This window comes from Pan troglodytes, chromosome 6 (assembly GCF_028858775.2).
Source record: "Pan troglodytes isolate AG18354 chromosome 6, NHGRI_mPanTro3-v2.0_pri, whole genome shotgun sequence".
NCBI classification, from domain to species: domain Eukaryota; kingdom Metazoa; phylum Chordata; class Mammalia; order Primates; family Hominidae; genus Pan; species Pan troglodytes.
The window spans coordinates 20,180,900-20,206,106 of record NC_072404.2 but is presented as its reverse complement, the minus strand read 5'-3'; the positions used below and the strand labels follow the sequence as shown (position 1 = coordinate 20,206,106).

The 25,207-nt window shown below is 36.3% G+C and overlaps 1 protein-coding gene and 1 long non-coding RNA gene across 24 annotated transcripts in view; one reads left to right on the top strand and one right to left on the bottom strand.

The window, feature by feature from the left end:
- The window catches only part of DGKB (diacylglycerol kinase beta), an 818,895-nt gene that overhangs the window by 573,837 nt on the left and 219,851 nt on the right, over window positions 1-25,207 (top strand). The gene's annotated exons all lie outside the window — the stretch shown is intronic.
- On the bottom strand, window positions 5,946-20,458 carry LOC134810407 (uncharacterized). The gene is made up of 5 exons (XR_010158346.1): window positions 20,354-20,458; window positions 16,431-16,634; window positions 16,245-16,293; window positions 14,534-14,683; window positions 5,946-8,747 (listed from the first exon to the last, which is right to left on the bottom strand). It is a non-coding gene; the product is annotated as an uncharacterized LOC134810407 (long non-coding RNA).

Sequence of the window (25,207 nt, the reverse complement as noted above, 5' to 3'; positions counted from 1 at the left end):
CTATCTTAAAAGGAGTAAAGAAGAAAAGAACCCACTTTCCACAGTAGAACCTGAGAATATACTTACAGAATATTTCTAACAACTGGACTATGGAAAAAGGGAAAGGTGCAAATATGCACTAGTAGTTCTATTCTCCTAAAATAGTCCACATGTTAACAGTAGGCCAACCACTACGCTTAAACAGAGAATGGCAAACTCCCACAGGTCAGCGCACTCACAGTTCTTATCCCCTGCCCGGTCTTGTACTAGTGAAACTGGTATTTGTAACTTTAGCTCTTCATATAGTACAACACAATTATTCATACTAATAATCTAATTTTCTATCTTCAAGAACATTTAGATCATGTCCTGTCTACCTATGTAAAATTGCGAGAAAACATGTAACCCTTAACAGATTTTCATGCCCCGCAATTTCTTCTGTATGTAAATTTCTCTCTCTCTCTCTCTCTCCCAGAAAGCTTGAAAAACTTATTGACCAGAATAATTTAATCTCTTCAATATTTCCATATAACATAATTTTTGTAATAAAAACCATGGAAATGAAATCGTAGCCATCTTCTCAACCTTATTCAAAGTTAGAAATTCTTCTTCCTCTGAATTAGTAAGATACAGAGACTACAGCAACTATTCTGCCTCTTTTATTCAGAGATCTGGCTTCAGTCTTCAGAGTTTTATTACTCTATAAACTCAGTAGATAGTCACATAGCATGGCAGCTTTAGCTAAAAGAGAGCTTGGTGTGGATTGAAGCATATTGTCACCCTGGTGTGAAATGTGTCCAGAGCACTTTAAAACGTACTGCTTATAGCAATTTTAAAAATAAATACTGGTTCTGTTTAAATATGCCATCTGCTTTAACCTACATGTCATTAAGGTTGTTGAATATCATGCTTTTTGAAGAAGCCCATCAACAAATCCAAGCTCAAAACAGCCTTTTGGTCCATGGCCACACAGATGTGGAGCTTTCAGCTTTGAGGTGAACTTGAGTATCATCTTTGCATTAAATCTCAGTATGTAAGGTCTAACAAAGACTGATATGAATCTAAAATTAATGGAGTCCCTGATGGTAAGCCAACATAGCTTTCTTTTTGTAGAAAATATAATCTGTTAGTAATTAAATGAATGGCCCAAACTACTTGTTCCATGTAAGTTTTGATAATTTAGTCACTATGCAAGGCTAGGCTACTGTGCCTCTTGTTTCTTACAAGATATGCTACTTTATTTCACCTTGAAATTAATTGTTTTATCAAATAAACAAATCTTCAGTAAAATTTAGAAAAAAATGTGAAATTTTTCAGGTAACAGACTTTGCATCTATTCACAGTTAATATATTTAAAATATATTAATTCCTAACCTATAAATATACCCTTTCATAACAGAAGAAAATCTCATCCTAACCAACATGTAAGGTTAACCTGCCCTACCATTCTCCAGTGATATAGTCATGTAATTACAGTCTAGAAGGCTAAACAATTCACATATTGATGACTCATAATGAGAAAAGTTATATTGAAAGCAGTCCTTCAAATGTATAATTTATAACCAATAAATTGTACCTTATTGAAGTGAGACATAAAATAACTTGCAATGCATATAATTAGATCATTTAAGGGAAATAAAGCATTAACCCTTTTTCTTAGAGAAACTAGTAATCCAATAGGTTATATAGAGATGTTCAAGAATTTTTTCTTAAATTCACTGTTTATTATTGTGAAATAATGTATATCTTAATTTCTTTCAGATAAAACAATGTGAATAATAAATTAATAGAACCTAAAAATGGCTTTAACAGATTTAATATGTCAGAATACAGAATATTACATGTTTGGTATTTGCACATATTTTTACATATAGTAATATATCATTTAAACATGGTAGTTCTCTGAAATTTTTTACTTATCTGGATTTTAGGATGCTAAAATTCTTGTTTAAATCTCATCACTATATGGTGTTTAAACATCAACTTATAATAAGCAACTATAAATGTTTACCCATATCTTTAAACATAAAATGAAATTTTTCCTTTTTGTTACATTTCTTCTGGAAATAATATCAAAATATTATGTAACAGGTTTATCTATTTAAAAAGTATATTTACTAAATTATAAAAATTATTTTGTTCCAAAAATGGCTTTGAAGAGATTAAGTATTTCTAATGTGTGAGCAAGAAAAACAGCAAAAGGTAGGGTGAGAGTAAGAGATACTAGTCAAAATATTTCATCATTGTATTCATTACCATAAATCAAAGGCACTATAAGATTTGCCTTTATGTTTGGAAGAACAAGCTTTTTATTGGCTGTCTTTCATAATTAATAGCATTTACTCTTTAAATCAAATTAGTCTACTTTTCCTATTAAAGCCCTGCTGTAGGATCATTTTTTAAAGCACAAAATAACCTTGACAAAAATGAAGGATCGATAATATGTTGATTAGGAGTCTATTTGCTCTAATAGCAAATGTTTCCTTGTTGTTAGTTCCTGTTGCAACACTCTCAGAGGTCGTAGTTCATTACTATCTCCTGGCAGTGGTATTTTCTACATACAGAAAAGTTGACCCTACTGAGCAAAACACTGATGAATTGACTTAGTCATATATATGGATTTTCTTAATACTTCTTTAATCAGCTCATTTTTGGATTCAAGATTGTGTTACAGGATATCCATCAATTGGGCAGGAAGAAGAGAACAAAATGCTGTTGAACCTAGCATCCGTAGAATATCTTGAGTTAGACTTAATCAGTGAGGGGTATGGGAGCCATGTTTTATGGCAGAAAAAAGAAAAGCTTAATGTGATTGAAGTTTCAGAAAATAAAAAAAAAATGGTCATTGATGGGGAAATGAATAGCAGGAAGAAAGGTGAAGATATAACAACAACTTACATGGCATTCATGTTCGATGGGTTGAAGCTAGAAAAGGTTATGCACAGCCACTGGAGCCCTTGATGAATTTAAGAGAATTTCCTATGAAATATTGTGATTTTTAATACAAAGTGGCCTCCTTTCCACTGTGGTTTCTGAGCAAAAGAACAAAAATATTTAAGCAACAATTCATGTAATGAACAGAAACAATTAATGATATATTCTTTGTCAATAATATATGAGGATGAGCTGGTCTAACATAAATCTATTCAAAGAAAAACAAAGTTTGCTTTGAGTAGCCAAGAGGAATAAAGGAAAAATGAGATGCAATTAAGCAGAGAACAATTTAGTATAACTCTAATAGCAAAGTCTTTAACGATGCTTTGGTACAGATAAATTTGATTTAGAAGTATCTCCCAAGTAAGTTGTGGAAACCCATCTCTTTAGTCACTTAAATTTGGACAGGCAAAAGTTAATATGCTGAAAGAGAAAATTGGAACCTTGGAAAGGAGCTAAATGACCTAATTGATCTTTTCCATCACTGATTTCTAGATACCACTGTGAATTAAATGACAAAAGGATAATTTTGTGCTATTTAAGATAAAAAGAAATGAACTGAACTAAGTGCTTACTTTTTTTTTTCTTTTTAAAAATTCACCATACAGCCATGTCCAGCTAGCTCCCCTCAGATTGGATCTGTGTCATCAGACTCATGTTGTTCTTAGTTGCATGGCTCTAAGGTGATATACACAATCTTCATGTTATATGTAACATCAGTTCAGAGAGGTTGCTTATGGTTTTTCTAGACCAAATAGTAGACACAGAGTTTCTCGTTCAGATTTAGAACAAAGAAATCATTAGACACTATAAAAACATTATCCTTGAGGGTTCTCTAACCAAGGTGGATTAATAAGATAGTTAAATAGATGGTGAGATGAAGGAAGAGAAGATAAAGGCCTAAAGATGTTGTATCAGCTAAATTAGCAGTGTAAATATTTCATGATCCTTCGAGAGCAGTGTGATACACTGGCACTGGGATTGGCAAACTTTTCCTGTAAAGGCCAGATAATGAATTCTCATACTTTGCAGTCCAAGATGCAAAATTAAAGATATTTATGTAGATTATTACATAAAAAGAAAGAATAAATTTCTACATGGTATGCATTAATAACATTAAAAATATCATATTGAGTGGTTTTTTAAATCATATGGTATACTGAGAAAGATGGTTATTTGTTCTGGGGAAGTAACATTTTGCTTAATAGTGGCTCAAAATTGGTGTTCGTTGTCATCAAATCAGTTACACATACACAAGCTGTATAAAAACAGGTCTGTTGACCGGGTGCGGTGGCTCACGCGTGTAATCCCAGCACTTTGGGCGGCCCAGGCGGGCGGATCACGAGGTCAGGAGATCGAGACCATCCTGGCTAACACGGTGAAACCCCGTCTCTACTAAAAATACAAAAAATTAGCCTGGCAAGGTGGCGGGCGCCTGTAGTCCCAGCTCCTCGGGAGGCTGAGGCAGGAGAATGGCGTGAACCCCAGGGGGCAGAGCTTGCAGTGAGCCGAGATCGCGCCACTGCACTCTAGCCTGGGTGATAGCGAGACTCCGTCTCAAAAAAAAAAAAAAAAAAAAAAAAAAAACAGGTCTGTTTTGGCCCTCAGGTTATAATTGGCTGAGCCCTTCCCTGAAATGCTTTTGATGTAGCACAGAGCTATTTCTGTAGAAGTTTTATCTCCTATGTGAAAGGATGTTAGAGAAATTCTTATTCCAAAGCTATCTTGGTATATAGAATAAATGTCTTCTAGTCAGTTGAATGTGACTGATCAAATTCTTATTTTATTCATTGTAATTGTTTGTTATAGCCACTTTTTGCGAATGGGATTTGGAATTTCCAATAGGATTTGACCAAACTCTTTTATTGTCAACTACTCTCCACTTTCTGAGTTTAGGCAACAGCACCAAAACAGCTTCACTCAGTTAATTCATTTTGTCAATGCCACTGCATGCCCTGGTAAGACCCCAGGGACACACATTAATAAATTGTCTAAGCTTCTGCTGCAGAAACAAAATAGTAGTCTTAATTTATAGTCATATATATTCATTTACATATTCATTTATTTATATGTTCTTTTAACAATCATGTGTTGAATAAATAGTACGTTCCATTCACTGATAATTATGAGGATGCAGAAATAACTTATGAGTGTTTCTTAGAAAAGTGATTGTATCATATTAACGCAATACAAAACAAAATAAACAACTAGATTCTCACTACCTTTTTGTGCTGGCAACCTCATCCAGTACTGACAACTCCCAGATAAAGGCTATAACCTTATAATCTTGAAAGGTTTTGACTGGCAAATTAAACCTTATTGATATAATAATATTTCTCTATATATGTTAGTGTTTCTCAAACATCAGAATAAAAATGAAGCTAATACAGAGAAAATTTACATGCATTCATACCTCCAAGTCAGTTGGTAAGAAATGTTTCCTGACAAGTAAGAGATAGATACATTTTGGTATTGTCAGGTTATGCAGACATAACCTGATTTCCAAATTGTTTTGGAAAACACATGCAGTGTATATTATAAAGGTACTAAGAGTTATAGTTCTTATGTAAATTTTCACACCATTTAAGTAAAACTTTAATAGGGATGTTCAAGTATAATCAAAGATGAAAAATCAACTCAATTTTGCAAATAAATTCCATCATTTCTATCTGATTCTCATTTCATATGATTAGTAAAGTCTCTCAATATTATATCATTCCAACCCAATTTTAGAATGAGAATACAGTGAGCATTTTGCATTTATTTTAACTTTAAGCATGTGAACACTACTGAAGAATTAAAAGTATGAAAATCAAGTGTCAATATATCTAAAAGACAGAGAAGAGCCCTTTGTCTTTACCATTCTTTCTTTTATTTTTCCTGACACAGGGTCTCATTCTGTTGCCCAGGCCAGAGTTCAGTGGTGTGATTACTGCAGCCTCAACCTGCCAGGCTCAAGTGATCCTCTCAACTCAGCTTCCTGAGTAGCTGGGACTATGGGACTATAGGCATCTGCCACCACACCGGGCTAATTTTTCCTTTTTTTTTTTTTTTTTTTCTTTTGTAGACCGGCCATGTTGCTTAGGCTGGTCTCGCCTGGGCTCAAGCGATCCACCTGCCTCAGCCTCTCAAAATCTGGGATTACAGGCATAAGCCACCATGTCTGGCCTCCCTTATCATTCAAGTCACCTTTTTATCTCCTCCTGGGAAGAACATCAGCCATCAAATAAGTTGGAGAATATGAAAGGTGATAGTGAGAAAGTTGACTTGGCTTATGAGGAGCAAAATCTGTCACAGTCAGATTCTCAGCATAGACTTCTTCAAAATACAGCAAAAACCAAAATAGATAAAATTCTACATTTCCATGCAAAAACAGTTGTTAACTGAATTCTTAAAAGTGAATTTAATGTGGCATTAATAATCGGTAAAGTTATTATTTAATCACAAAATACCTCTAGCAAGCGTAGTTAACAAATGTATCAAATTGAATACAAACTTTTAGGTTGATTTTTACTGAATTTAATTTTTCCCCATAAAAGATTTCCAAATAATTAAGTATTCTCTCTAAAACAAACTTTCTGGAAATTGAAGAGGTGAGTCCTTGAAGAAGGCAGCGGCAAAAATCTCTACAGAACAAGTCAGCTTCATAGGCTAGCTCAATATTAGTCATTAATATAATAACTTCCATTCCTAAATGAGTATATGTTGCATACAAATTCTACCTTCTAAATTCTATTGTGACTATTTTATCTAAATAATTATATTTCCCTTTATTAATTCTGTTGTGATAATTTTACTTTAAAAAATTATGAAAACAATCTCTAAATGAAATACATGCCAAGACTTAATAAGAGACACCTGGGACCTTTGGAAACACTATTGTTTTTGTTTTGTTAAAGAAATGTCTTGGATACCATAAATACCTACATTTGAAAGTTTCAAGTAATCATAATTTATTTTTGTCTTTGTGGCTCTTATTAAGAAATCAACAAAATAACATAAAAATTAAGTGTATAAAATAGCTCAAAATAAATTATTCCTACATTATCACTTCTTCATATGAAGCCAGAATACATGGATGGAATTTAAAGAAGAATTTTAGTTTATCAAGTTGAAAGGCAAGGGGAAATTAATTTCTTTAAGGAATGGTCTTTTATCCAGGATTCTTATCTTCTAAAACCCTCAAAAACTGTATTGCCAAGCTGTTAGTACAGTCATTTTTAAATTATTAAAGTAAAATTAGTAGAAGTATGAGATTCTCCATTTGCTGACAAGGAGAGGTGGAAGCATGTTGGTTTGCTACATCAGGAAAGTTCTGATAGCTTTTACTGTTCAGAATCACAGGAGTATTTAAATAAAAACATTCAAGAAGGACTAGTAGGAATAATGAGAGACTCTCTAGCAAATACCCTTATGTATGTATCATAGTATACTCAGAAATGGGCAAGTAGCATTTCCTAGCTTGAAACAGCAGTATGATATGCCTCCTTATACTCAAATTACTGCCTCACCCCCACTTAGGGTTTTTAGGTCATTTGCCAACCAGTAGAACTTTGAATTATAATTTCCCCCTCACTGTGTTGGAAGTGTTTCACTCTAAAGGGGGTTGAATGGGATGCCCTCACCCTTTAACAAGGGCTGCTGATGGATGTAGTCCATTTAAATGTACAACAGAGAGCTGAACTAGATAACGAACTTATTATTCCTCTCAGAGGATTATAGGCTAGTCCCAAAGGAGTTCAGTAAGCCAGAGAAATCCATATCTACTGGCTAAACAATAGCCAGAAGGCTGACTAGAAATATTGATTTACTTTCTAGGCCATTTAGGCCTTAATGGCGGAGAAAAGCTGAAGTGCTGTTTACTTTTCTGCCAGAATCGACCAAACAACCAGTCCATTTTTTACAGGTTTTTGATTGATTTCGCTTAGAGGAATTAGAGGTGATTTATTTTTAAGCTGAAAGCAACTTGTAAATATCTTCAACGGCACAGGTTCCCTGAGAGGAAATGTTAAGTGGAAATCCTTATTGAGAAAGACTTTGTTGCAAATCAATGGGAACAGGTATCATGGCTCGCTGTGAGCCGTCAGGTGTCAGACACCCTTTCCAGAGCCCTGTCAGGACTATAATCTCATCCCTTCAGCTACTCTCCTTTTGAAAGCTCTCAAGTTCACCAAGCTTGAATAAATGTAATCGCCTGACTGAATTTCAGCCAGATGCACCCTGCTGACTTTCAAAGGGTCCTAGATGGGACAACATAATGGTGTGCAAGGCTCACATGGAGCATTTTCTATGTTTGATGGGTGAAAACAGTAATTTATCACACAAGTGGCAATTTTCCGTGATTCCTCGGTCCCACACAAAGAAAATGTGGAACTCCAACAAAGGAATAAAGCAGACACACAAAAGAGGCCTCATCCGAAATGCTGCCATATTAGTCTGACTTTTCAAAATACATCAACTCTTAAATCAGTGATAATATTGAAAGCTATACCTCAGCAATAGCAGCAAAAAAATGATTTGTAATTTATTGTTCAAGCTGGCAAGGTCTGAGGAGGCTATCATGAAAGGGCAGTGACTGTTTTAAATGATCATTCCAAGAGTGCTTGTCTTCATGCTTAGAATAAGTTAACAAAGGGGTAAAGGACAGCACTTGAAATTCTATATAAAAGCCCTCGGTTCCAGGTTGGTAGGAGAGAGAGAAGGAGTTCAACAAGCTTCTGATTTTGTCTCTGTGCTCTTTCCTCAGTTGTCACCACCACATCCACTATCTTGTAAATGTTTTTTGAAATGGTGCTGCTTGGGAGAGTTGTCAGTGTTCTTTTTTCTCCATCTTCCTGAAAGAATTTTTAAAACTCTATTATCAATAGAAGTTAATGTTTGAACTTTGGAATTTACTAATTTACTTATTCTTACAATTTTAAAAGATATAATATCAATCATTTTTCATAAGAATTTCTCTTCCTGCCAATAAAAGTATTGTTACCTACTGCAGAAAAATTAGACAATACATAAAATTTTAAGTGTTGAAATGATGACTTATTATCTCCTCAGCCTAGAATCAGCACTGTTGTCTTTTTAGTATTTTTAATTTGTCTTTTTTACTTAGATATATATATATTATATCTAATATATATACACATATACAAACACACATCTACATACATATATATTTAAGTATGTATATACACTTAAATAAATATATGTATATATTAAAATATGTATATATATTTAAATGAATATATGTATATATTTGCTTAATAGTTTTAAACATGGAACAACTGCATATGCACTTTTTTTTTTTGGCTTCACATTATTTCAGGACCATTTTACCAAATCTGCAGAAGATTTTTTTTTTTTTTCCAAATTATGGCACCACCATTTTCTAGCAGTGAGAGTGAAAAGGACATCTCACGTCTGTAATCCTAGCACTTTGGGAGGCCAAGGCGAGTGGATCACAAGGTCAGGAGTTCAAGACCAGCCTGGCCAAGAAGGTGAAACCCCGTCTCTACTAAAAATACAAAAATTAGCCGGGCGCAGTGGCAGGCGCCTGTAATCCCAGCTACTTGGGAGGCTGAGGCAGGAGAATCACTTTAACCCGGGGGGTGGAGGTTGCAGTGAGTCAAGATGGCACCACTGTACTCTAGCCTGGGTGACAGAGTGAAACTGTGTCAAAAAAAAAAAAAAGGACACTTCAACTGAGGATACCTGTACTAACCTATAAAATGGGAATAATAGTAGAGTCCACACCTTATAAGATTATTGAGATAATAAAAATGTTGAAAAGTAATATGAATGATGACCCATCATTTAAGTTTATAGCTCTAAACTTACATGAGGCTAGGCATGGTGGCTCACAACTGTAATCTCAGCACTTTAGGAGGCTGAGTCAGGAAGATGACTTAAGCCCAGTAGTTCAAGACCAGGATGGGCAACATAGTGAGACCCCGTCTCTACAGAAAACAAACAAAACAATTAGCTGAGCATGTTGGCACAGACCTATAGTCCCAGCTACTCTGAAGGCTTAGGTGAGAGGATTGCTTTAGCCCAGGAAATTGAGGCTCCAGTGAACCGAGATTATGCCACTGCACTCCAGCCCGGGCAACAGAATGAGACCCTGTCTTTTTTTTTTTTTTTTTGAGATGGAGTCTCACTCTGTCACAAGGCTGGACTGCAATGGTGCCGTCTCAGCTCACTGCAGCCTCCGACTCCCTGATTCAAGCGATTCTCCTGCCTCAGCCTCCTGAGTAGGTGGGATTACAGGCACAGGCTACCTCGCCCAGCTAATTTTAGTAGAGACGGAGTTTCACCATGTTGGCCAGGCTTGTCTCGATCTCCTGACCTCGTGATCCACGCAACTTGGCCTCCCAAAGTGCTGGGATTACAGGCGTGAGCCACCGCGCCCAGCCAAGACACTGTCTTTAAATAAATAAATAAATAAATAATCAAAACAAACAAACAAAACTGTTTTACATGAGTCTCATATATATTTTTACTTTCACAATATAATAATTAGCTCCCTGACTGCTTTCGGCATCCATTAATAAAAATAGCAAGTACCATTTAGTACTTAATATTTTAATGACTATTTTAATAGTCATTAAAATAGCAAATATCATTTAAAGGAATCATAACTGAGAAAGAAGGCTTCTACTAGATAATTTTAAAAGAATAAACTTAAAAATTACTTTAATTGATGTAAATAATGTTTCTCTTTCCTTTTTCCTCATCTTTTGTCCTTCTGCAACCCACCCTCAGAATATTTGATCATTTAGAAGAGGCCAAGCCTCCTGAGAGAGTTGTACCTGAATATGCTGATAAACTTAAAAGGCCATTTTGCTAGAGTTCATCAGAGGGACAGTTATCTACAGCTTTGCTGTAATTACTGTAGACTGAGGGCAGCAGTAATTTATGGGCTGACAATTTTCACTTTCTTACTCACTTATCTCTTGCATTTCACTAAAATCTGTGCAACTATTTCAGCAACTGGCACATGGTAGTGTCATATTCCTGTGGCAAAAATTACCTTATCGCTGCAGGGCTTTCTTGATGAATGAGGTTGCTTAATTAGAAGGGAGTTATACATACATGATACAGAAGTCACATGTTAGGGCAAAGGGCCACAGGCAGCCTAGATTTTCTAAGTGTGGAGGTGTGAGACAACTCATTTTTATTTTCATTCTGAGAATTTAAATGGAGATACTTGCTAAGAAAAAGTATGAAGTTCAAAGAAATTTTTAAAAAATCATATCTGAAAGTGAAATACATCAGTAAAGAAAACAACAGCTGTTATCATGGAGCTGAACTGGATTTGAAAACGCTAGCTTAAAACAATGATTATAAATGCAATACTGCATCATTACATTAGAAGCTTCCAGGCGTACAGCACTAGCTCAAGGCAACATTTCCCACATGGCATGTGAAATTATCTTTTCAAAATATATTAAAGTTTCTATATTCAAATAAGTTCAAACAAGTCCCACAACCATTACTTTTGGAAACTCACAAGTAACATAACATTTTAAAGGCTCTACGATGGTTTAAACCTTAGTTTTCACTTCACTGAAATTTAGCATTTTCTTCCATTTGAATGAAGACAACAAGCTATAGTAATATTAGCGGTACTTGTGACTTTGTCCCCAACAAAAATAACAGATGTTTTCATATCACATCACCGTTATTGCAGCTGTCTTGAAATATTATTTATACTCACTACTACTTTAAAAGTATGGTAGTTAGTAGACCTACTGCTAGATCTTATTATTTAATGTGATAATAAAGAGATGCTTACATTCATATATCACCAATTTATTTTTGTTTTGTTAATTACACTTCAATGCAATTTATTTGATACGCTATACATTTTGCTTTATGTATTTGATCACATTAATTTGAGAAGAGATCTGCGACTGCCAATGGGGTTTATCACACACAGAAAAAGAGGGTTAAAAGCCTTTGCTATAATTGAGCTTGTTAAACTCTGTAAAAGGTAGTAATCTCCAAATTCATTTACTTAGGAATTCTTTTATTTTTCACTCTGAGGACCATGTTTGAGGACCATGTATGAATAAGTCATCCATGAAAAACTGTTTAGAAGATTCTGCCATGATATCTTCTCCTCTGACCTAGTACATCTTCCCTGGACCTAGTCTACAAATAGCAGCCTCATCAGGTTTTACATTTCTACAGTTCTTAGGTTTCTTCACCACCAGTCTTCTGAGTGCCATTAATATCCTGGAGGTAAACAGTGAACCTCCCAGATGATGATATGATGAGTGTTCTTCCTCTAGTACTTTTGGCCATGGAATTCATTTTTCTCTCTCAGAACAAAACTCAGGAGTTAGCATACAGCATGCATGACATTGTGTGTGAAACACTGTGTCAGTCCATTTGAAGTGATTAATTGGAAACTTTGAGCTACTAATTCAGATAAAAATGGTGTTTTCACTTGGAGAATAAAAACAAGGAAGGAATACAGCAAAACCTCCACCACCAAGAAAGAATGCCACAATTATTTTTACCTTTAAGGAAAGTAATTTCTCCTTTTTGTTATTGACAACTACCTATTCAGTCCTAGGGAGTTCTCACTTACCATGGAGTTTCTCAGTCTTAGCACTAGTGACTTTTGTGCCAGATCGTTCCTTGTGTTGAGTGGCAGTCCTGTGCATTGTAGGACGTTTAGCAGCATCCCTGGGCTCTGCCTATCAAATGCCAGTGGCAGCCACCTCCCAACCCCAACTTGTGACAACTAAAAAGGTCTCTACGTATTACCAGATGTTTCTGGCAGACACAACTGACCCCAGTTGAGAACCACTGAGGTAAAGGTTTAGTTTGTGTTAGGAAGGAATTTGCCATTCTTTAGGAACGTCAGAATCAAGTTAAAAACTGATTAATCTGCTATATAATTAAATAACTATTAAGCAACTTTTCAGGTGAGTTCTGTGGGCCCTAACTTCTAAGTATGAGGGAAATTCATCGTGTCATGTATTTTGTTTTGCCTATGCCAGGGATCAGCAAACATTGTCTGTATGAATCCAGATAGTAAACATATTGGGTTTAGTGGTGGGGGTGTCTAATACAATTACTCGGTTCTGCCGATATAGAGTGAAAGCAGCCACTGACAATATGTAAACATATGAGAGTAACTGTGTTTCAAAAAAACTTTATTTACAAAAAAGGCAGTCAAGACAAACTTGGCCTGTAAGCTGTATTTTGCTAATCCTTGCCCTAAATATAATGTAATAATTTTAGGTCCAGAATTTTAAACATGCTAAGGTAGAAAAAGTTATTTATTTGATATATTTTTAACTAACCAATCATTAAACCAAACTGATTTTCAAATTTATCATTGTCTTATCTAAAAGTGTACTTACATAAATTAAATTAGCTTGGACTGTTTCTCAAATATGTTAACATTTTGGTATCATGCACCTAAAATTAAGGTAGGAATGACTAAGTGGGTTGTTACTGAATGCTAGGCGGTACATACCTCATCTTTAAAAGCCTTTCAGTCCATGATTGATGATGACCAAAGTATGGTCAATCTTGGTCCTCATAAGCACACTACATGCTTTATTAAAACATCAGTATGAACGCCAATTAACATGTCCTCTGTTGACAGGCTGTGCCAAATGACACCACTTAATAACCACGCTCTCTTTCTCCCTTACTATTAGAACCCAGATTTGAATTCCAGGATGATAATGCATTCAGCTAAAAGACAACACCTTCCAGCCTCTTCTGAAATTTTGTGTGGACACATAACTAAGTTTTGACCTATGAGACATATGCAAAAATATTGTGTGGGACCTTCAGGACAAATGCTTAAAGAAAGTTGACTCAGTTAGGAAGGAGCCTCCTTTTGCTCTCCTTAGTTTCTTCATTCTGCTGGCCTGGTACATTGATACGCGGGCTGGAGCAAAAGAACCCACTTTGGATCATGAGGTTAGAAACCACACATTGGAGATGGCAGAGCAGAAAGACAGGAATCTGGGCCCCTGATGACATTGGAAAGCCAACACATAAGACTACACACTTCCTGACTTATTCTAAGTGAAAAAATAATAGACGTCTGTTTTCTTTAAGCTAAAATGATTTGGACTTCATGATATATGCTGCAAAATATGATCATAATTGATGGAAATACTCTACAAGTTTAAAACTGATTCTAAATATCATTTGATGAAAGTCAAGTTTATCTAGGAAACATTGACTTTCTTAGGTATTGCTTTAGGAACTGGTGTACCGCAGATATAACCAGGCATCAGTCCCCCCCAAAAAAGGTGTGCAGAGACAAGAACTGGTATTTAGAGACTCTGTGATCTCCTCAGATGTTCTTCCCTGAGATTAAAACAATCCATTATAAACAGGAGATATTATTGAAAATAGAAAAACAAAAAGCAGTATTCCAGTTGTACCTTGTTTTTTACCATAGGTCTTTCACTATGGTGCACTCCAAAAGAAAAGGAGAAGGAAGTTCTTGTTCAAAACTGTCAAAATATTACCAAATTATTAGTCAGAACAGGGATGAGGTTATTCCGTTTCTCACCTGGACACCACATTTTTATCATATTTTTATCCTTTTCTTAATTTCCTAAAGGATTCCTTCTGGCCCCTTCCTCACCTTCTGTTCCACTGTTGCTGCCCACTGGGCACCATTGCTGCTGCACAGTTCACTCTGGCTGGGGGTCACCACCATGGGCCATTCAGAGATTCAGAGATATTGTCCTAGCCACATCTATTCTTCAAGCACTCTCTGTTATTTCTTCCCAATCTAGAATTACAAAAGAAAACCAAAGGGAGTAAAAACAAAACTTTTATGTTCCTTCATATCATAAATACTCCTCTCTTAAAAGTTACCTATTGGGTTCTCCAAGTGTTCAATTTCCTCTGAGTTGCTATTCTGACCCTTAATAAAGCAGTAAATTTTCTAAGCTGGTTATACCTATGAATAGAGATGTCTAAAAATTACCCCTGTGAATAGGATCAAGTGTTTTCCTTCCATAAGGCAAACTATAGTTTTACACACTTTAGGGTATATGTGTGTATGTGTCTGTGTGTGTGTGTGTGTGTACAGGCATGCACATATGTAAGCACTGAAATGATTATTAGCAATAGATAATTGGAAATGCAAAAAAAAACTATGTATTTGAGTGAATAGAGAGGCATCTTCCTCTCTATAGGTTGTATGTGCCTTGTTGAATAATCCTTTGGTGGACAAAAAAAAAAAAATGCCACTGTTTGTATATCTGTGCACAAGGGCTCGGCTCTACTGATTACGGATAAGAAATTCATGGTAGGCATATCCCCAGTCTCCTCTTCTAATTGTGCTCTTTCTTACTGCATCTACATGCAGCTCCTCGATCCTTCTTGGCAGGACTATCCAGACAGCTGCTACCAGCCTATCAGAGGTGAAACCTGAGACAAAAACTATTTGCAGTTTAGACTTAATTGTTTTGTGTAAATACAAAGGAGATGAATGATAACTGAACTTGAATTCATGTCAAATGCATAACTCAGACTCCAAAAAGAAGTCATACTGACAAAACAAAAAGATTTTATTATAACAAAAACTTTGCAGAATCAAGAACTAGAGCTCTGGGTTGCTTGCTGAGTTTGGGTGCTATTCCTCCTTAAGTACACATGGAAACTGAAACTGTAGCAAATATCATCACTATTCCTCTGGGACCAATATAATTTAAGAAAACTTTTGTGATTTGTGATTACAGTGTGGCTAGAGACAGGAGGAAGCTGGGCACAGTGGCCTGCACCTGTAGTTCCAGCTACTGGAGAAGCTGAGGCAGGTAGATGCACTTGAGCCCAGGAGTGCAAGGCTGTAGTTCAATATGATCACGCCTGTGGATAGCCACTGCACTCCAGTCTGGGCATCTCTAAAGAAAATAAACAAAACAAGAGGAAACTGGGGAAGACAACTGTTTCTACCCTCCCTTTAGTCACACAGATTTCATAGGGATGCTTTTCTTTGGTAAGATTCATTAGTAAGATCACTCTACTCCTGTAATGTCATTTACTCATCTCTAAAATATGTATACACATTATTCCTACCTCAAAGAATTGTTATCTGAACTTAAAAAAATAGTACCTGCCAAGCAGTCTGCATGATATCCAACACACAGAGGACATTCAGTAAGCCTTCAATAAGTTCGTTATTCAAATTATTATCTCAGGCCTATGACTGAAATTGTCAGGACCTGGAGCAAAAGTACAAATGGAGACCCACATAGCACATTCCTATGTATTTTAAAAAGTTTTAAATCACCCTGACCTACTTGCTTATTGGCATTAAATAAAAGAGGCTCTACCTTATTGATTACCTTGGCATGACAACATTGAAGGCCAGGTTCCAACACTGGAGTTTCTCACCTAGAGATGGCAGCACAGAGAGAACAAGCCCCTGAGCTCTCAGCCAATGGCCTTCTCTCTTATTTTCCCGCCCACAGCTCCATCATGCACTGTGAGGAGCCTTCCTTCCAACTACGAGTGCCCCAGTCAGCACATACCTTCTGCATGTAGTAGTTCTTTACTTTGAAGAACTCGTTGGATTTAATCTTCCTATTTTAAAGTTCTTAACCTTAATTACATCTGCATAGTTCCTTTTGCCATGTATCAAAACATAATCACAAATTTCAGGGATTGGGTGTTGGTAGCTGTTCTGCCTAACACAATGTCTGTAGAATTAAAATATAGTCCATATGCTTTGATTGCTAAGGAAATAAGAAATCAACAGTTAGAAAGAAAAATTGGAAAAAATATATACTATTACAGCATAATTCTTTGCACTCAACAGACCCTCAGAAAAACATATTTGATCAATGTGTGATGAAAGCAATGAATACTCCTTATTTTTAAATTTGTTTTCTAATAATCACAAAATAAAATATTTAAAGTTAATAAGAATAACACTATGTTGTGATAATTAACCACATAATTATATATTTGGATGATGTGTAGAGCTGGTATATATCCTATTTGAACACATAAAGCAAAATGAAAACAATATGAGTGATATTTATTTTCTATGCTAAATGGAACTTTTGCCAAAACAGTAAAACAGTGTGATTATTTAACTGTATTTTTAAAGCACTCTGGTATGTTTATATGATTTACATTGAGAAGAATTTTATTTTCTTTAGAATAACCACTGATTATCAGACTTTTCATCCTCTTTTCTTCACCTAACTTCCAAATGATTTTATTCCTTTTTCATTTAGGCATAATTAAAAACATGCTGCCATTGTTTATTTTCATTTTTATTTTTTATTTATTTATATATTTATTTTTAGATTGACAAGGGGTTTCTAAATGTATACAGTGTTTATAAATCTTTTAGGGCTGGGCAGTGATAACTGTTTTAATCACTGAAGACAAATTTCTGCCAGTTTTGGATATAGCGAAGTATGCAACATGTATTGGATCACTTCAATGAGGACATAACTATAATTGCCAAGCACTTATTAGCATAGAGTTTCCACCAGCACTTCAGCTGGACTTTACAATTACCAAAACCAATTCCTGACTGCAGCCTCACAGTGAATTTAGAAGGGGAATTATTGTATTAAAAGCAATTGCTTAAGGCCGGGCCCGCTCGCTCACGCCTGTAATCCCAACACTTTGGGAGGCCGAGGCGGGCAGATCACGAGGTCAGGAGATCAAGACCATCCTGGCTAACACGGTGAAACCCCGTCACTACTAAAAATACAAAAAATTAGCTGGCGTGGTGGCACGTGCCTGTAATCCCAGCTACTCAGGAGGCTGAGAGAGGAGAATTGCTTGAACCTGGGAGGCGGAGGTTGCAGTGAGCCGAGATCACGCCACTGCACTCCAGCCTGGGCCGCAGAGTAAGACTCCATCTCAACAAAAAAATAAAAAATAAAATTAAAAAAGCAATTGCTTAAAGCCAGCTGAAGTCATCCACTAGGGGGTTACTAGACACTAGTCAGAGCGCTCCCCACTCTCTTTCCTTATGCTCTGAATCACCAAATTTCTCAATAACTGGCAAGAAACAGAAAGTGGGAGAAAAAAAAACAAAACTCCATAATTTCTTTGAGTCGCCTAATGATGGATTTCATCCTAGAATTTCTAGTAGCAGTGGTGCGTGAACTGGAAAGTTGGTTCAACAAAAATGATTTTGTACATGGTTAAGAACTTACAGATGATGAAAAGAAATGGGAGCTCTTATTTAAAGAGGGTTTCAAAACAAACACTCGCTGAATTCAGCATAATGAGACAAGAAAATGAAGCCAGAGAAATGAATTCCATTTACAAATAACAAATTTAGAAAATGAAGAAGTCTAGTGTAATGGGGAAAAGTCTTTAAAATGTGTATGTGACATAATTGTCTGCAGTACTCTCAAAAAAGGATGTTGGTAAAAACTGAAAAAAAAAAAATGAGATTTTTTTTCCTCAGATGACATTTTCCCCAATCTCATTATGCTTTACTTTATTTTTAATCAAAATTTCCTCCTATCCATCCAAATCAGTTTTGCTAACAACCACTTTCCTGCTTCACCAAAATGCGTAAATATTTATAATGGACAAGAGCAAAAACATAGATTGTTTTTTCCCTTTTAAATTCTATTTGCATAATCATCTAGTATAAAGGAAGCCTGAAGAAAATGAGTAGGTAAATATTTTTAAGTACACTGTTGATTTAAAATAAGGGACTTTCTGCACATTTTGAATTTTAAGTTTTCAGTATATGTCCTGCTGCAGACCGCCTTCTAATTCTGAGTGTTTTACACAGAAACATATATAGGCTGAGGCATTTGATGTCAGTCTCTAATGCACATTAATTATCAATGTGTCTAGGAGAGGTGTTGGATCATTTTCTATCCTCTACAAATATTGATTGTATCATTCTCTGGGATTTAAGTGACTTTTTGAATCACTAGGGTCCCCTTCTATCATCCACAAATTTTTTAAATAAATTTTTTATTTTGGAATAACTTTAGATTTACAGAAAGTGTACGAAGATGTTACATAGATAAACTGAATCCATTTTATCTACTTTTCCCTAAAGTTAGCATCTTACATAATCATGATACACTTTTCAAACTAAAAATGAATATTCAAAACCAAGAAATTAATATTATCGTGCTTTTTGACTCTGTTTATGTGGGCAAATGGATTAGAATATCATCTTCTCTTCCCCTTGAAATGACTGGATCTCAAAAGAGAATCAATGTTCATAAAGAGGTCAACTTCAAAATTAGTAGCAGAAAAAAGGGACCCCATGAGCCTAGAATCAAATGCATTTGTCTTCCAATATGTCCTGCTTTCAGTGGAAGTCTTTCATTTTCATGGTTACGAAATGTAACAATTTTGGCTCAGTCACCCCTGGTAAAGTCTAATCTATTTCAAGAATGTCTGACTAAGTAACTCTGATGTTTCTACTATACTCCAGAATCACAGGGGGATTTTAGTAGGCTAGCAGATCCAGAAAATTCTGAACCTAGGAAAAATCCTTTGTGGATTAGAAAGACAGAAGTTTTAGGACATTATCAAAGGAGCTCTCTGAGAAAGGGAGAGTATTATATTGTCCACAAAGAGTCTTTGATGGGACAATCCCAAACCACGGCTGTGAAGAACTGTGCAAAAGGAGTGTTATTAACCTACCCTGGGAACTGGAAACTGGATTTGGCAAGAATCCCAGGAAGATCCCAGCGACCCAGGAAAGTGATCTAGCCAAAGTAAGCTACATGATGAGCAATGGGGATCAGTCAGGGTATTTCATTGTTCCCACAGGCATCTTGGGGGCCAAGCTAGGTATACGGTTTGGATATACACTGTTTCAATATGCAACCTTTTTGGCTGCATTTGTTACCAAGTTACAAGTACACAGTATATGTTTTTATTAAAATCACTTATCAAGTGTTTTCATACCTGCCCTAGAAGATAAGAATGATTATTGAGAAGTTTTAAAATAGAAGACGGAAGCATGGCCCTCAAGAAAAGAAAGTCCATACTTTAAATCATAAAGCAAATCAAAAAAGTTTAACAAGACTACCATCAATGCAATTTTTCATTTTAAATTAAATCACGGGAATAAAACAATTTTCTTTTTTCTTTCTCTCTTAAGAGCTTAGTACATTATAATAGATATGACATTGAGTGATTGTTAAATTAATGAAACCATTGTTAGAGTTCTCTACAAGTTTAGAGATAGATTTATAAAAGGTACATTTGGCTGGCTGGCTGCTCAGCCCTATTTTTGTCCCTTTTAGCTTTGAAACAGCCTAATCAGGAAACAATTCTGCACTATGGGTCAGAGGAAAAAATCCCTTGAGACAGAGCTCAGAATATCCTGACACAAAACGGTCTCAAATTTAGGGGTTCTCATGGTTCAGAACCCCCCATCCTATAACCCAGATGCTGTCACATCATATCACTTAAACATGTAAAATGCAGAGACAATTATACTCACATTTGCAAGAAATTAGCTGAAGTTACATAGTCCACAATGTGGCCTTGCACTATGGGTCTCTTGAAAAACTTGCCCCTGGCTTTAGGGACTGAAACTCAAACTCTCACTGTCAGCAAAATTTCCCTTTCAAGTTCGGTCCTTTATAGAAAGCTTACTTCTGCTTCGAGGAACAAGATTACAATTTGAATGTCACTAATGTGCCTCTGTGGAAATATCTAGGCACCCTTATTCATCCTAGAAAAGTTATTTAGCGCAAAGTGTTCATAAAATGGCTTCTCACACGTTTAGTATTCAAACAGGCAACACATGTGCTACTGAAGGGGCTGGGGGGAGTCATGGTTTTATAAGGTTTTTATAATTCTAGTTCCTAAAATTTAAAGCACTGTAACAATGGTTTCATTAATTTGTGAATCATTCAATGTCATCTCTGCTATAAAGTACTGGACTTTTAATGGGTTTAGGGAGATAGGAAAAGTATTCCTATGATTTAATATAAAATGAAAAATTGCATAGTTAGTAACTTTGTTAATTTTGGGGGCATGACCTAGTAAAATTTTCATCTGATGTAAGGCTATTTTTGTGATGAGAGTATACATCTGTTTCTATAATTTTTGAGACAAGAAGGATAGAAAATGTATTTTAAAAACAGCATGATGGATTTAAGTTACTTATATAAATTAAGGCAAATTTTGAGAAATATAAAATGTTACCAGGGTAGATTATCACAGCAGGTGATCTTGGTGAACCATGAAAAATTCTCTTGGCCCAGTCTGATTTTGGCCACAGCTGCTGTGGGTGCTCCGGGCCAGGTCAAACTCAACCCTGGCTGACAGGCCACCAACACAAGTGCAAGCTGGTTGTCTACCTGCTTTCTGCCTCAGGGCCCTCCTCTCTAGAAATTAACTATGGAGGCAGGAGAGAGTCACTTCTAGTCTCTTACCCTGGATTATCTGTATGTACCCTGGATTACCGGTATACAATTTGCATGGTCAGTATTCTTGTTTCTAGAATACTAAAATGAAAGCATTCTTGAAACAAGTTTGAACCAACATTTCACCCCAAGACTGTACGCCTAGTTCAAATACTAAGACCTTCATGTAGAGGATTGAAATTTACTCATCCTTTATTCAACAAATGTTTATGGTGAACTCACCAAGTGTGAAACATCTTTCAGGTACTGAGGATTTAGCCTTGCAAGAAAATCATTGCCCTCAAAGAACTTCCAGTCTTTCAGAGGAGAGAGGCAATCAAAGTAAAACAGCAGCATTTCAGATGGCAGGAAGTGCTATCGAAGAAAGCAAAGCAGGAAATGCCAGCGTGAGGCATCTATTTATAATTTTAAATAGAGCACTCAAGAAATCCTACCTGAGAAGGTGACATTTGAAGAGAGACCTGGAAGGTGAGGAGGAAAGGCATGTGGTGAATTGGGGGAAGAAACTTCCCAGCAGAGGGAACAGCAGTTATGAAGAATGAAGGCAGATCTATGAAGCCAATACCTGATCTGAAATGAATACTTTATTCTCTCTGAATTGTGATTTTGTCTTTTGTCAGATGAAGCTAGCTAGTGCTAATTCATTGTGAGGACTGAATGTGTTATTTTATGTAAAGCACGTAGTATATGTTCAATACATGTTAGCTCTTATTATTATCTCTCACTCAGTTTCATCCATTCTACTCACAAAAGAAACATCAGCAAAGGCTTTTGATTCAGCCAATGACATATCTAAAAGAGAAAAGAGAAAATTAAAACTGTTACACTGCCTGGAAGGTTCTCCAATGAGGTCTGGGTGTTTCCTCAGCCTTCAGTTGCATTATAAAGGCCTCATCCTGTTGTAGTGGCCTGGGTATGTGGCACATGCCATAAACCAATGCTCCAAAAGTATCTCTGTGGGAGGCGGAGAGAGGGAGGTTGTAAACCACCTATGTAGCTACAAAGGAAAAGTAATGTTGAGATGCTTTATCACCAGAAGAACTGACTTAGTTTTGGAAACTCATTCAGGGATAAAGACGAGTAGGAAATTTTTAGGTAGAGAATGAGCAAGATAGACTTTGAGACAGAGGGAATATCACATATGAAGTTTCTAAGGCAACAGACGGACAATCTGTGCCCTCGTCAGGAGACATTCAGCAATATCTGGAGGCATTTTTGATTGTCACGAGAAGGTTGGGGGTAGTAATCACATATAGTTGATAGAGGCCAGGGATACTGCTAAACATCCTACAATGCACAGGACAGTGCCTTATAACAAAGAGGTATCTGCCCAATCAATGTAAATAGTATTGAGATTGAGAAACCCTGCTGTACGGCAAGAGAGTTCTTTCATAAGAGAAACAGGAGACTCATGCGACTAGCTCTTATTATCATACCAAAGGGTTGTTAAGACAGGCAGAATTTAGATCATGTAGGATTTAATTAGATTTTAATCCTAAATTCAAATGAAGTCTCTGAAGGCTTTTTATCAGAATGTGTGCGGGGGCTGGTGGTGAGGGTATAGGAGACAGGTGGAGTTGGCAAGACTTGATTTCTGTTTGCAAATGATTCTAATGGAAGTTTCAGCTGAGGCACATTGCAAAGAGAGATGCTAATGCAGAACCAGTTTGAGGACTGTTAAAGCACTCTATCAAACCAAAAGTATGGAAGAGCGCCCATGGGGAGAGAGGAAAGGTTTTTAAGAGGTGTCTCTGGAGGGAGATATGCTGTCAGGTCCACTTCATCGCTCCCAGTGGGGTAACCCCTACTAAACCAAAGTCAAAAGAGGAGGTTTAATGTCTCACTTGGAGGTCTTAGTATCCACTGCTTTGTAGGTCATCAAGTATGAGTCACATATGAGCAAGTAAAGGTTGGGGAGCTATTGATAGTAGAGTAGGGGATTGCAGTTCGGGAAGTGTTGTGGACCCTGAGTTTGCCAGGGTGAAATTCAGCATGTGGGCTAGAGAGAGAGATTGGAAGAGGAGAAGAGAAGAGGAGAGCATGAGCTGCTTTGTGACTGTCTTAGATCTTTCAGGAAGGGCAAGGGGACCTCAGCAGAGGAAATGAGAATTAAATTGGCAGATGCCTAGGGGATAAGGATAAACTCAAAACATGCACTTGACTATGTCAGGGGACTGGTTGGGTGTAAAGGATAGGGAGAAATCTCAGAAAAATGAAAAAATGAAAAATGAAAAAATGAAAGCACGGGCCCATCAGAAAATGAATTTTAAAATATGGAAAAAGTAAAAATACTAGTGGGAGTCATCTACCATGGTACCACTCAAGGAAGAACTATCCCTTCTCTCCTTACCTCTTCTACTGCTTGTTCTGAATTGGAGGAGTCAGAGAATATGGATAGCCAAGATAGAGCAGGAGAAAAGAAGTCCTAGGTGAGAAATGAGTGAAGAAGTTGTCCCTTCCCTTTCTTTTTCATGGGCTTTATTCTTGCATCAGCCAATAGCTAAGGCAGGGAAGTAACCTCAACTTTAAATTAGATTCAGAGCTTTGATGAGACTAGCATTTTAATTACTGAACTCAGATTTTATTTTTGGCAAAGAACTCACTGTACGGAATAAATGTAAGACAAATTTTAAAATTTTATTTACTTTATGATGGCATCTTTCTGTCATTTTTATGCAATACAACAGTTACTGTTTCACAAATAGAAACAAACAAAAATGTGGTTCCTTTCTGAAGAATAATTTGGAAGTGGAACCACTGTATTTGAAAAGACACATTAGTGAATGTTTTAAACATGTTAGGAAGCGTTATACCAAGGTAACAAACAGCCCCAAAATAACAATGACTTAAATCCACAAAGAATTATTCTCTATCATGTTCCAAATTATTTCCAGGGCTTGCAGAGCTCTGTTTCTGTATTTATTCAAGGGTCCAAGATGGAACAGTGGCCGTTAACTCGAATTTTGTCATTCAATGTGCAAGAAGGAAAGAGAATTCCAGTGAATCTCATGTGGGCAATTAACTATTCCAGACTTGAAATTACCCACATCATATTTCCTAACACCTTATTGATCAAATGTAGACTTGTGGCCTTATCCCCTCCATAAAATGGCCAGGAGGTATACTCCCACCTTGCTCCCAGAAGGGGAAAGTGGAAATATTTGTCAGATTGCATTGATTCAATAATCAAGGTAATAATAAACTGGATAATTAGTAGGACTAAAGAAGTAAAACAGATATGGATGGGCAGATTCAATGGATAAACTTGAATAAATCCTTCTAGAGCTAAAATGTTTGCAAAAATAGCCATTTATACTATTTATATATAGTTTTCCAAGAAAGTATATGAGCCCCTAAAACAAGGTGACTAGATAAGAGTATAGATTAATAAATATAAATATAATTTATGTTTAGTAACTACTAATCACTTTAAGAAATCATCATCTGTAATTCTTTCTGTTATGCACATCTCTCATAATGATAAAGATATCAAAAAGCAAGTAGCAGCCAAGTCAAAGGATGTAAAGATATTTATCAAGGTGGTACTTTGCCATGTGTTTCTTTCACTTGTCAGCTACTTGCTGTCACAAGTGATGTACATGTGCTCCTCAACTTATGATGAGGTTAAGTTCACCATAAGCCCACTATAAATTAAAAATATAGTTCCCCCAACTACCCACTCCCAAGATGGCAGATTAGAGGTAGCGTGCCTCAGCCACTTGGAGGTAGCAGGATAGTACATAAAGATCAACTATGTGAGCTTTAATTCAAGAAGGAAAAAAGGAATCAACCAGAACCATGAAGGACACCCCAGTTCCCGGGGTTGTTGGCAAACAGCTCCCGTGGTAGCATCTGGCTGATAAACGTGATTGAAGCCCAGGTAGGTGAGAGGGACAGAGAGTCTCCCTCTGTGACTCACATTT